Genomic DNA, 14,694 nt, shown 5'->3' on the forward strand with positions numbered 1-14,694 from the left:
TATCTTTGATGCAATCTTGTGTAGACAGACATATTAGTGTTGATTAGATTGTAATTCTTTGAGTGTTTCCATGGAGGTGCAATCCACCCAACTGTAGGTGATAACTCTAGATAATTTCCATGGAGGTGTGGCCCCGTGCATTCAGCATGGGCCTTGATTAGTTTACTAGTGCACTATATTAGCTCAGACAGAAGGAGAGAGCTTGCTACAGCCAAGGGAGATGCTTTGAAGAATGCACATAAGCTAAGAGAGGAGCTGAAGCTTACAGAGACATTTTGGAGACAGCCTTTGAAAGCAGACTTTTGCTCCAGAGAAGCTAAGAGAGGACAAATGCCCCAAGAGCAACTGAGAGTGGCATTTTGGAGAGAAGCTGAAGCCTAGAGAGGAACATCCTGGGAGAAAGCCATTTTGAAACCAGAACTCTGGAGCAGACACCAGCCATGTGCATTCCCAGCTAATAGAGGTTTTCCAGACACCATTGGCCATCCTTCAGTGAAGGTACCCCCTTACATTGGACACTTTATGGCCTTAATACTGTGACTTTGTAACCAAATAAACCCCCTTTATAAAATCCGACCCATTTCTGGTATTTTGCTTAATGGCAGTGTTAGCAAACTGGAACATCATACAATCATCCACAGTGTACAATCAATTGTTTAGAGTACCATTATATAGTTGTGCATTCATCACCACAATTTTTGAACATTTTCATTACCACACACAAAATAAGAATAAGAATAAAAGTTCAAGTAAAAAAGAACAACCAAAACATCCCATACCCCTCATCCCTCCCTATTATTCATTTACTTTTTGTCCACCTTTTTTCTATTCTTCTGTCCATATACTGTGTAAAGAGAGTGGGAGCCACAAAATTTTCAGAATCACGCAATCACACAGTGTAAGCTAAATAGTTACATAATCATCTTCAAGAATTAAGGCTACTGGGTTGCAGTTCAATAGTTTCAGGTATTTCTTCTAGAAATTCCAATACACTGAAAACTAAAGAGGGGTATCTATATAATGCGTAAGAATAACCTCCAGAATGACCTCTCCACTCTGAGATCTCTCAGCCACTGAATCTTTATTTTATTTCATTTCTCTTCTCCCTTTTGGTCCAAAAAGGCTTTCTTACTTCCATGATGCCAGGACCAAGCTCATCCTTGCAAGTCATGTCCCATGTTGCTAGGGAGATTTATGACCCTGGGAGTCATGTCCCATGCCGGGGGTGGGGGAGGGCAATGAGTTTACCTGCAGAGTTGGTTTGGAGAGAAAAGCCACATCTGAGCAACAAAAGAGGTTCTCTGAGGGTGACTCTTAGGTACAATTAGAAGTAAGCTTAGCCTCTCCTTTGCAGTAACAAGTTCCATAAGGGCAAGCCCCAAGATAGAGGGCTCAGCCTTCCAAATTGGTAGCCCCAATACTTGTGAGAATATCATTAACTCCCCAGGTGGGAAAATTTAATATTTCCATATTTTCCCCCAGTCCCTCAAGGGGGCTTTGCAAATATATTTTTATTCTCTGCCCAAATTACTCTGGGTTGTATTGGGGCTTCACACTAATCTGTACAAACCAACCAGATCTCACTCCCTATTCAAAGTTCCATGTAATTACATTGTTTGAATAAACTGACCATACAAGTTAAATTATATAGTGTGCTACAAAAAATATAGATTTTGCACCTAACAAATATCTCTTCCTTTGGTCTCATAAAGAAGCTGAACTTTTGAAACACCATCAATATTGTCCATTACACTTTAGTCAGATTTACCTTAGTCCTAACCAAGTCCATTTTGTTCATATTTCCAATTAAAGTCTGATCTCTTTTTTCAGACTCCTTAACATTTGCTGTATGGGGTAATGCTGACATTCATAGCTGCCAGATTCTGGCTCTGAGTCTTGGGTGTCACACAGATACCCAAAGTTACAGGGACTCACCAGGTTATACACAAAGAGCTCAGCATCTCAGAATCCAGAAAAAGCCATTACAACTCAGGAATAGATGGAACTGCTGTAAAAGCTTACAATCTAGGAACCTTTACAATAAGCCTTCCCCTGATAACCTATGCTCTCAGACTCAATTCTCAGAGTTTGCACATTATAGTTAGTCCATATTAGTGAGGCATTATAATGTTTTTCTTTCTTTTTCTGGTTTATTTCACTCAACATACTGTTCTCAATGTCCATTCATCTCACTTCACTCCTTCTTGTAGCAGCTCAATATTCCATCATATGTATACACCAGTTTGCAATTCCCTTCATAAGTCAGTGTACCCTTAGGCCACCTACCTCCACTGCAAATTGTGGATACTGGCACTATAAACCCTATGTGCAAATGTCCATTTGTTTCCCTCTTTTCAGTTTTTCCAAGTATATACCCAATAACAGTTGCAAGACCATATGGCAACCCCATGCTTAGCTTCCTGTGGAACCACCACACTCCCCTCCAGATGACTGCCCCAATCTACCTCCCTACCAGTGGTGATTAGGTACATCCCTCTCTCCATATTGTCTCGAGTACTTATCTCCCTCTGTTTATTTTTTAGATGGTATTATTCACACACCATACATTCCATCCTAAGTAAAGAATCAGTGGTTTCCTATATAATCACATGGTTATGCATTCACCACCACTATCTATATAAGGCATTTCCATTTTTTCCACAAAGAAAGAGGGAGAGGTGAAAAAAAGTAAAAAGAAAAAGAAAAAGAAAGAAAAATGACAACTAAAAAGCAACAAAAGAAAAAATAAAATTAAAATAAAATACAATAAAAAAGTCAGACAACACCAACACCAAGAATCCCATACCCCTCCCTTATACCCCCCTGTTATAGACATTCAGCTTTGGTATATTGCCTTTGTTATAATTAATGGAAGCATATTACAATGTTACTGTTAACTATAGACTCTAGTTTGCATTGTTTTTTCCCCAATACCACCTCATTTTTAACAACTTGCAAAGTTGACATTCATTTGCTCTCCCTTGTGTAAAAACATATTTGTACATTTAATCACAATCATTGACCACTCTAGGTTTCACTAAGTTATACAGTCTCAGTCTTTATCTTCTATCTTTCCTTCTGGTGTCCTATGTGCCCCTAACCTTCCTCTTTCAACCATACTCTTTGTTCAGTGTATTTACATTATTGTGCTACCAGCACCCAATATTGTGCTCCAAACCTCTCTCTCCTGTCTTTTCCTATCTGTCTGTAGTGCTCCCTTTAGTATTTCCTGTAGAGCAGGTATCTTGTCGACAAACTCTCTCAGTGTCTGTTTGTGAATATTTTTAACTCTCCCTCATTTTTGAAGGACAGTTTTGCCAGACATTGAAATTTTGGTTGGCAGTTTTTCTCTTTTGGTATCTTAAATATATCATACCACTGCCTTCTTGCCTCCATGGTTTCTACTGAGAAATCCATACACAGTCTTATTGAGCTTCCCTTGAATGTGATGGATCCCTTTTCTCTTGCTGTTTTCAGAATTCTATCTTTGTCTTTGACATTTCATAATCTGATTATTAAGTGTCTTGGCATAGGTCTCTTCTGAGATATTCTGTTTGGTATACACTGCACTTCTTGGATCTGTAATTTTATGTCTTTCATAAGAGATGGGAAGTTTTCAGTGATTATTTCCTCCATTATTGTTTCTGCCCCTTTTCCCTTCTCTTCTTCTGGGACACCCATGACATGTATATTCATGCACTTCATGTTGTCATTCAATTCCCTGAGACCCTGCTCATATTTTTCCAATCTTTTCCCTATCTGTTCTTTTGTGTGTGAGATTTCAGATGTCCTGTCCTCTAGTTCCTGAATGTTTTCTTTTGCTACTTCAAATCTGCTGTTGTATGTCTCCATTGTGTTTTTCATCTCTCCTATTGTGCCTTTGATTCCCATAAGTTCTGCCAATTGTTTTTTTTAAACTTTCAAGTTCTTCCTTATGTTCACCCAATGTCTTCTTTATATCCTTCATCTCTTTTGCCATATGTTTCCTCAACTCATTGATTTGATGTTTGTATTGATTTAGGAGATTTGTTAGATTAATAATTATTTGTTTCAATTCCTGTCTCTCAGTTGAAGTGTAAGTTTGTTCCTTTTGCTGGGCCATATCTTAATTTTTCCTAATGTGATTTGAAATTGTTTGCTGTCTAGGCAACTTGTTTCCTTGATTACCCCAATCAGATTTTCCCAGACCAGACTGGCCCAGGTGTCAGAAGGAGGTTATATTTGGTATCAGGTTTCCCTGAGGGTGATACCAGCAGATTGTGAGACTTTCCTGTGAGGCTTCTAGGCTCTGTACTTTTCCTATCCTGCCCAGCAGGTGGTGCTTGTCATCCTGTAGCTCCCCACTGGTGTAAAGGGGTGTGATCCTTTTAATTCTCAGTGGACTCTCCTGGACAGGAGCTAATGGTGTCAGAAGCCAAGTTTAAGTTGTTTCTGGTTTCTTTCCCCAGGCTCTGGGTTCTAAATTCTCTGAAGGAGGGCAGCTACTTGAGCTGGGCCCTGCCCCACTTTTCTTAGGGAAGATACACCCTTTAGGGCTTTTTCTTGTACACTTGAATTCTTCCTTTGTTTCTCTGACTCTGATAACTCCGCCCTTGGCTGGGTCAGCACTGACAACTGAAAATACCCAAGGCTTTCTCTAATGAGCTACCTAGGATGAGAGAAAAACAAAGGAAAAAGAGTGAAAGCCCCATTTCAGAGCCAGTCCCCAGCCCCCCAGTTTTGCCAGTTGACTGGTAGTACCTGATTCTCTGTGCCTCTCTTCTCAGGACACAGCCATTCCCAGTATTCTGAGCTCATCCATTTCCAAAAGTCTCTATTTTTATTTATTTATTATCTTTTTTCCCATCAGCCCCACCTCCTCTCTGCTAGGAGCAACTCAGGGTACTTTCCTGCTTGCTCCAGGTTTATCTGTGCTTGTAGCTTATATTCAGTAGTCCAAATTTGTTAATTAAGACAAAAATTGGAGCTTGGTTGAGTTACTTTCTCTTGTTCCAAGTAACCTGCTTCTTTTTTCCACAGGGAATGTTTCATCTCAGTCTGCCATGCTGGTGGGGGTGGGGCACCAGCTCCACAGTTTGGTGAGATTTGTTTACAGTTCTGTGCTGTGACCTCAGCCATTCTACACACTCCAGGCTGATGTACAATGTATGTTCAGTCACAGGTGTCCCCCAACAGTTGTTCCAGACTATTTACTAGTTGTTCCTGGCTATTTACTAGTTGCTCTAAAGGACTAACTAAATTCCACACCTCTCTATGCCACCATCTTGCCCCCAAGAATGACTTCTTGACCAAAAGGGGGGAAAGAAAGCCCACAAAATAAGGTTACAGTGGCTAAGAGGTTTCAAATAGAGTCAAGAGGCTATCTTGGAGGTTACTCTTGCTTCTGCTAGATACTGCAAATGACGACAGTAAGCCAATCCCAAACTAACAGTATTCCTGAAAATCCTAAAGAATACCCAGGTCAGTACCTGAGACTCTATAAAAGTTTCACACACTAAGTTTAGTTTTCAAAAACCTAAATCCTCCAGAATGTTCCTATGCCAGATAAGTCCCAAAACCAAGAGGCAGCAGCCTCTTCAAGAACTCCAACCAGATGCATCCTCCTTCCCCACAATGTCAACACCCCTTTACAATATGAGAAAGTTAGAGTGATCACTGCCCAGATATCCCTGAATACTGAGACAGTGATCATATGAGAGGGAGGGGTAGCAACAGAAAAGATAGGATTTAACAAAGGATTAAAATAGTGAATCATTATATAGATAATTCTTTTTAGTCTCTAATGTATTAGAGAAGCTAGAAGGAAATAACTGAAATTGTGGAACTGTAACCCATACTATACTTTGAAATTTGCTCTACAACTACTTGTTAAACCATATTTTGAAAGTTATCACTTTTCTGTATATATGTTATATTTCACAATAAAAATGTTTTTTAAAAAAAGGAATTAGGCTTTTTGGGGCCAATTAAATGGTGCCAATTAAATGGTGCCAGAAAATGGATGGAATTCCTTTACTCACCCAAAGGACTGTTTGAACTGATACCCGGGAGTGATGGCTGAGGGATAGAGCCTTTCTGCTCTACCAATCTGTCACCCCTCCCTCCCTTCCACAGCCACACTTCTTGAAAGAGTTGTCTACACTGGCTTTTCCCACTTTCTCACCTCCCATTCACTCCTCAAGTCACTGTGGTCTGCTTTTCTCTACACAGTCCCTCTGACACTGCTTGTTATGGGTTGAAATGTGTCTTCCAAAATATATTTATTGATGTCCTAACCGCCAGTCCTGTGAATGTGACCCTCTTTTGAAATAAGGTCTTTGAAGATGTGATTTGTTAAGATGAGGCCAGAGAGAATTGTGGGAAGATGGCAGAGTAAGAAGATCCAGGAAACAGGCCCTCCACCAAAATAACTATGGAATAGGCAGGGATTATCTGGACCAACTATTTTGAAACTCTGGAGTCTAGTGGAACACTATCAACATCCCTGGGGGAAACATTGTGATAAATGCTGGTGAGTTTCACCATCCCTGCAGTGATTATCATCTTCCTTCCCCCAGCCTCAAGGCAAGCAGCAGTGGGGACTGGAGCATAGGCTCCTGGCACAGTTTGCTGGTTCCAGAGTGGGACATAAAGACCTACTCCTCCAAACTTCTGAGTGTGTGGTCTGATTGCTGACCCCTCCTTTTAGTAAGCTACTCCAGATCACTGAAGGCTAGCTCTGAGGGCAGCCATTGTTCCAACTCCCCTCAAGCAAAGGCAGCAGAGGAAACTTAAAGGCAGTAACCTTTAAGTTAAAAGTTAAGTTTAAAGGCTACATTAGCTGGGCAAATGCTGAATCAAGAAAATGTAGCTTCAAAAGCCGTAGAAGAATCTCCTGGCACCCTGATGGCCCCCTCCCCACCCCCACAACAACAGAGGATGGAGCCAATTTGAAACCTCATTGTGGGAACCTGGCCTTGTCCCAGAAGGAGCAGAGTGACCCCTGTGCACAGATTGGGTGCATGTATAATAGTTCCAATCTATCGGGTGGAAGTCTGAGAGACTGAACCAGGGAACTTTTCTCAGGTTTGCCCTCCCAGAGTTTGTAATGATGGCAGAGAAGCTGCTTGCAGACAGCTGGGAGAGGATAAGAAACAATTAAGTTGAAACAGCCTGGGGCAAAAGATTACATGCATTAAATCACACAAGAGAGCACCCAGGAGGTGAAAGTCTATTTCAAAGGGAGTAGAGGGGTTGTTTACTCAAACTCCTGTAAACTTAAACTGGGGAATTCTTAAGCTTCTAGAAGCACAAGCCCAGAGAAAGAAGCAGGCTCTGTGACTCCATCCTGGTTCAGATAAGACAGACAGTACTCTTAACTTCATATTTACCTCCTGCTGATCTTCTTGATAGGAGGGCTAAGCTCTGAAGGAGACCATTAGCCAAAGCAGAGCCAATTTGCAAAGAGAGTGAAAGGTGTTGTGCCAGTTTTGATATTTTATGTCCCCCGGAAAAGCCATGTTCTTTAATGTAATCTTGTGGGGACAGATTGATCAGTTGAATAGGGTTTAACCTTTGAATTATTTCCATGGAGGTATGGACCCTACTCATTCAGGGTAGGTCTTGATTAGTTCCCTGGAGTATTTAAGAGAGAAGCTAAGAGCCAACACAGGCCCAGATGCTTTCTGACACTTAAATATGCTTGGAGATGCAGACAGAAGGATGTTTGGAGATGCTAAGCTAAGAGATGAAGCCCAGAGTTTGCCCCAGAGAAGCTAAGAGATGACTCCCAGATGCTAAAAGAGAAAGCCACTGGAATCAGAAACTGAAAGCAGCGCATCCAGGGAGCAAAGGACAGGCAGACACCAGCCATGTGCCTTCCCAGCTGACATAGGTGTTCTGAATGCCATTGGCCATTCTTCAGTGAAGGTATCCTCTTGTTGATGCCTTAGCTTGGACACTTTTATGGCATTAGGACTGTAAATTTGTAACCAAATAAACCCCCTTTATAAAAGCCAATCCATTTCTAGTATTTTGCGTAATGGCAGCATTAGCAAACTGGAACAGAAGACTTTTTCTCTGGTTTGTTGTTTTGATTACCTCCTAGCATTCAGGCAAATCTCTGTCATATAACTATCTGGATACATGTTTAAGAAACAGACATCTCAGGGACTAAATCCCAGCGTTAATACTTTAAAATACTAAAATGTACAACAAAAGATTACAAGACAAAGAAACAGGAAGTGATAGCCTATCTAAAGGAAAAAGATAAAAATCCAGAAACCATCACTAAAGAGGACTAGACTTTGGACTTACTGGACAGAGTATTTTAAAAAATGATCCTCAGTATGCTCAAGGGATTAAAGGAAAATGAGGAAAAAGAACTAAATGATATTAGGAAAACATTGAATGAACAATATAAGAATCTATTTGAAATTCTCATTAGGAACCAAACAAAACTACACAAGTTGACAAACACAATAACTGAAATGAAAAATTCCCTAGAGGGTTTCAAGAGCAGATTGAAGATAGCAGAAGAAAGAATTAGTGATCTCAAAGACAAGAAAACTGAAATGATTCAGGCTGAGGAACAGAAAGAAATAAGAATAAAAAGAACAGAGCCTAAGTAACCTGTGGGACACCAACCATCAAGTTGTCATTATGGGAGTCCCAGAGGAGAAGAAAGAGAGAAATACAAACCAGAAGAGAACAAATGAAACTATCTTTATTTGTAGACGGCATGATTGTTTATATAGCACATCCAAATGAACTTACATGTCAATTACCAGAACTAATAAGGGAAGACTAGTAACCTTAACAAGGTTGTAGGATATAAGCTAATACAAAGGACTTAAAAGTGAATTTAACAAGGTTACAAGATATAAAGTTTAGAAACTTTCAATGTTTTTGTATATAAGCAGAAAACAAACGGAAAATGAGATTTGAAAAAGCAATTTACAACAATATAGAAAAATGTAAAATGCTCAGTAGCAAATTTAAGATATGCAAGACCTCTACAATGAAAACTAGAAAGCATTACTGAACAAATTAAAAGAGAAAGAGAAATATATAATGGCAGAAAACTTGCCCAACTTAATGGAAGACACATATATGGCCAACTGATTTTTGACAAGGGGGCAAAGACCACTCAATCTGGAGATAATAGTCTCTCAAAAAATAAAATGGAGCTGGGAAAACTGGGTACCATATGCAAAAGAACGAAGGTGCATGGCTACCTGACACCATATACAAAAACCAACTCAAAAGGGATCAAAGACCTAAATATAAGAACCAGAACTATAAACCTCCTAGAAGAAAAAACATACGGAAACATTTTCAGGAACTTGTGTTAGGCAATGGTTTCTTAGACTTTATACTCAAAGCACAAGCAACAAAAGAAAAAATAGATAAATGGGACATCATAAAAATTAAAAACTTACTTGCATCAAAGAACCTTATCAAGAAAGCAAAAAGGCAAAGGGAGATATATTCAGAAACTGCATATTCAATAAAGGTTTACTATCCAGAATATGTCCTATAACTCAACAACAAAAGACAAACAACACAATTTAAAAATGGGTAAAATACTTGAATAGACATTTCTCCAAAGAAGATATACAAATGGCCAGAAAGCCCATGAAAAGATGCTCAACAACATTAGCAATTAGGGAAACACAAATCAAAACCACAATGATACACCATTTCACACCCACTAGAATGGCTATTATTTTAAAAATAGAAAAATACAAGCATTGCAGAGGATGTGGAGAAACAGGAAAACTCATTCACTGTTGGTGGGAATGTAAAATAGTGCATCCACTGTGGAAGACATTGTGGAAGTTCCTCAGAAAGTTGAGTATAGACTTACCATATGACTCAGTAATCTCACTTCTAGGTATATACACAAAAGAATTGAAAGCAAGGATACGAACAGGTATTTGCACATCAGTGTTCATAGCAACGTTATTCACAATTGCCAAAAGATGGAAGCAATCCAAGTGTCCATTAACCAATAGATGGATAAATAAAATGTGGCATGTACATGTAATACAATATTATTCTGCCATAAAAAAGAAAGCATTTCTGATACATGCAACAACATGAATGAAACTTGAAGACATCATATTGAATGAAATAATCAGACACAAAAGGACAAATATTGTATGATCTCACTGGTATGAAATAATAAGAATAAGCAAATTCATACGGTCATTAACCAGAATATAGGTTAGCAGGGTCTGGCATGTGGGTAGTGAATAGGAGTTAATGCTTAAATTGTACAGAGTTTCTATTGGGTTGAAGGAAAAGTTTTGGTAATGAATGGTGGTGATGGTAGCACAACATTGTGAATGGAATTAACAGCAGCAAGCTGTATATTTGAATGTGGTTAAAAGGGGGGAGATTTGAAGCTGTATATAAACTACTAGAATAAAAAATTTTTTTAAATCCATAGGACTGTAAAACACAGTGAACCCTAAAGTAAATGATAGACTATAGTTAATAGTAAAATTGTAAAAATGTTCTTTCATTAATTATAACAAATGTACCACACTAATGCAAGATGTTAATAATAGAGTGTTATATGCATCATTCTTCTGTAAATCTACATCTTCTCTAATAAAAATTAAATAAATAAAAATAGTACATTAAAAGTTTTTCAGAAAGATAAGGCCAAACTAATTTAGGGTGGGCCCTAATCCAATATGACTGTTGTCCTTATAAAAAGAGGCTAAATTTGGACACAGAGACAGACAGATACAAGAGGAGAACTCCATGTGATGATGGAGATGGAGATTGAAGTGCTGCAGCTGCACACCAGGGTGTTCCAGTTTGCTAAAGCTGCTGGAATGCAATATACCAGAAATGGATCTGTTTTTACAGTGGGGGTTTATTAGTTCACAAATTTACAGTTCTAAGGCCATGAAAGTGTCCCAATTAAGGAATTAACAGGATGATACCTGGACTCTGAAGACAGGCTGCTGGCATCTGAGACACCTCTATCACCTAGGAAGGCACATGGCTGGCATCTGCTGGTCCTTCACTCCCATGTTTCATTGTTTTCAGCTTCTGGTTGCAGTGGCTTCCTCTCCGAGCTTCTGTGGGTCTTCTCCTAGCTTCTCTGGAGCTTTTCTCTATGAGCTTCTCTTAACTTCATCTCTTCACTTCTGTATGTGTTTTATGCTCTTAGCAAGGACTCCCATAAGCAGATTAAGACCTACCCTGAATGGAGTGAGTCACATCTCCATTGAAATAACCTAATAGAAAGGCTCCACTCACACTAGGTCTACACCAACAGGAATGGATTAAAAGAACATGAACTTTTCTGGGGTACATAACAGCTTCAAACCATCACAGGGGGTGATGTGAGGATGTTCCTCATCCATTGAAATGCTATTTGGCTGTTGAGAAACAGTGCCTATTTACTAAGTTTCATAGAATTTATTTATCTCCTATGATGGTTTGTAAAATTTTGCATTATGGCTGTTGGTAGAAGGGAAGTAAGTTAGCCTTTGCTGCCATACTTCTGATATTAGAGAAAAATATTGACACGTTTTAGCAGGTAGGTCCAAATCCAGTCCTTTAGTCAACAGATACCAAGTGTATAACTTGGAATTCTACCCCCACCTGACTGGAATGGATTGATGCTGCCCTCCTATCCTTGCCAGAGCAGTGTCAGAGGGCGCCATTTGTTCTCATTTGCTGAAGGTGCTGAAATGCAATATACCAGAAATGGATTGGCTTTTACAATGGGGGGTTATTGGTTCACAAATTTACAGTTCTAAGGCCATGAAAATGTCCCAGTTAAGGCATCAAGAGGTAGATACCTCCTCTGAGGAAAGGCCAATGGCATCCGGAGTTCCTCTCCACATGGGAAGGCAGTTGGGTGGCTCTCTTGAAACTTCTCTCCCAGGTTTAGCTTCTGGTTCCACTGGCTTTCTCCAAAATGTCTCTGGGCTTCTGTCTTAGCTTCTCTCTTAGCTTCTCCAAGAGGCAAACTCTCGATTACATATCTTAGCTTCTCTGAGCTCACTCCAAAATGTCTCTGCTTTTTATCCTCTCATAGAGGACTCCAGCAAGGGGATTAAGACCCACCTTGAATGGGTTGGGTCACATCTCAATTGAAATAATCTAACCAAAAGGTCCTACCCACAATAGGTCTTCCCCTACAGGGATGGATTAAAAGAACGTGGTGTTTTCTGGGGTACATAACAGCTTCAAACCAGCACACAAGGAATGCCAAGAATTGCCTGCAAACCAGCATGAGAAAGGCATAGAACTGATTCTTCCCTACGGATTTCAGAGAAGCTTGGCCTTGCCTTTGGACTTCAAGACTCTGGAACTGTGAGATAATAAATTTCTGTTTTCAGTCACCCAGTTCATGGTAATTTGTTATGGCAGCCCCTAGCAAACTAAGCTACTGCTCTTACCAAGGCCAGCAGCTCCATGTTGCCAAAGCCAAAGGTCATTTTCTAGTCCTTACCCTAAACCGATCTCTCAGCAACATTCCACACCTTCTTCTGGAAACATTCTCTCTACTGGGCTGCCAGGACCCCACACTCTCCTGGTTTTCCTCCTACTCCACTGACTACTCTGTCTCAGTCTCCATCACTGTCTGATCTTCCTCCTTGGCTCTACTTCTAGTTGAAGACTCATTCTGGGCTTGGCCTTGGGCCCCCTTCTCTTCTTACTGTACATTCTCTCTTCATAAACCCCATGCACTCCTCTGTCTGCAGTTGCCACCTATGTACTAGTGAACCCCAAACCTATGTCTGAAGAAGTGCCCTTTCCCTCTACCTTCTACTTCAGAAACATTTATGGTGGCATCACATCTTATTCAGGTTTACATTCTAAGGCAAAAATGAAATATACCCACAAAAGTTCTTAAATAACCCAAAAAGTAAAATAATGCACCTAAGTGGCATTCTGGGTCTTTCTGGGCCTCTCTCTCTCTCTCTCTCTCTCTCTCTCTCTCTCTCTCTCTCTCTCTCTCTCTCTCTCTCTCTCTCTCTCTCTCTCTCTCTCTCTCTTTCTCTCTCTCTCACACAGGCATGTACACACACACAAACACACACATCCATCTTTAAATACAAGAACCAAACGTAAGGATTCAGCCCAGCAAGATGGTCATACCATGAAAGGCATGTGAGAACTGAGACCCATTGAGGAACAACAGATCCACTTCTTCCATCTGACTTTCATTCCAGAACACATGTTCACTTGGCGGGAAGGCAGGTGGAATTGCTAGAATAGTTTCCATTGTCATTTTCTCTCTCTTTCTTTGGCAGGGTGAGTAGAGTGGAATCCAGATAAACTAAATGCTTGCATTATATTACCCACTGGATATCTCTGCTTGGATGTCCATCTTAAACTCAACATATCCCAAACTGAACTCATTGTCCCTCACTTCCCACTCCATAAATTTCCAACTCCTCCTGTATTTTCACCATCCCATCCTGGCAAACCCCATGTCCCTTCTTTCCTTAGACAAGCAGGGGAAAGGGTGTCCCATGTTTGTCTGGTGATGTGCTTAGGATCAGCCAATGAGCTAACAGAAATGGTTTGGCATAGACAAGGGGAAGACACCTCCTATGAGCAATGGCCCCAGTTGAGATTTAGACTTAATCTAGGGACGGCCTGGGGGACCCAGAATGCCAGGATGGCCTGCTCTGTGATGCTGGATAAGGGCATATTGTTGAATAACCTAAGTCAGATGCCCCTCCCATACACTAACTCAGTGACAAGGCCCATTTAAGATGTCCATGGGGATTCTCAATGACCCTGTATTTGATATGGCACTCTTCTATGTGTGACTGATGTGTAATTCACCTCTGGTCAAGACCTGTAGAATTATGTCTCATTTGTTCCTAGGAGTCAGCAAACTGTGGTTCACAGGCCAAACTCAGCCCATCATCTGTTTTTGTGAATAAATTTTTATTGGAACACAGTCATGCTCATTCCTTTATATGTTGCTTATGGCTGCTTTTGTGCTGCAACAGCAGAGTTGAGTGATAGCTAAAGAGACTATATGAATGGCAAAGTCTAAAATATTAACTATGTGGCTCTTTCCTGAAAAATTTTTCCATCTCCTGATCTATACTGTGGTGGTCTGAGCCCCACCACCACCACTGGAGGCTGAGGCCCCTTAACACACCTGGAATTTGGCCTTGACAGTAAGTACATATCACATAGCATTTAATTTGCAGGAATTCATATGTAAGTGCTCAGAAAAAGAAAAATGATTTAAATAGTGCAGTGATTTTTACTCCCTTATCACTCAATAAGCACAAGCTTAGAGTGAGCGTGAGATAAATGGGAATGATGAATCTGCTATTCCCTCAATCTGTTTTAGTTCCCATGTGCTTCTCACCTTGTGAGCATTTCACCATGCTGAGCGTGATTCTAGTGTTTACTATTCAATAAATGGTGTTGGGACAACTGGATAGCCATCTGGATGAAAATATAGTTGGATCCTTACTTCACACCCAAACCAAAAGAAATTCCAATCATCATGGACAGAAAAACTCTTTGGCTTGAGGAAGTCAGTGGCAAGATGGTCTGATTGGAGACAGGAAAGTTGACTGATGCTTTGTGGTACCCAGGGGTGCCAAGGAACCAGTAGATGGGTTTGATGGAGCTTGTCTGCCGCAGGTAAAACCCCTGACTTGACAGAAGGTGTTTTAGTTTCCTTGGCTGCCCAAGTAAATACCATACAAT

The sequence above is a fragment of the Choloepus didactylus genome, chromosome Y (genome assembly GCF_015220235.1).
Source record: "Choloepus didactylus isolate mChoDid1 chromosome Y, mChoDid1.pri, whole genome shotgun sequence".
In the NCBI taxonomy this organism is placed as follows: domain Eukaryota; kingdom Metazoa; phylum Chordata; class Mammalia; order Pilosa; family Megalonychidae; genus Choloepus; species Choloepus didactylus.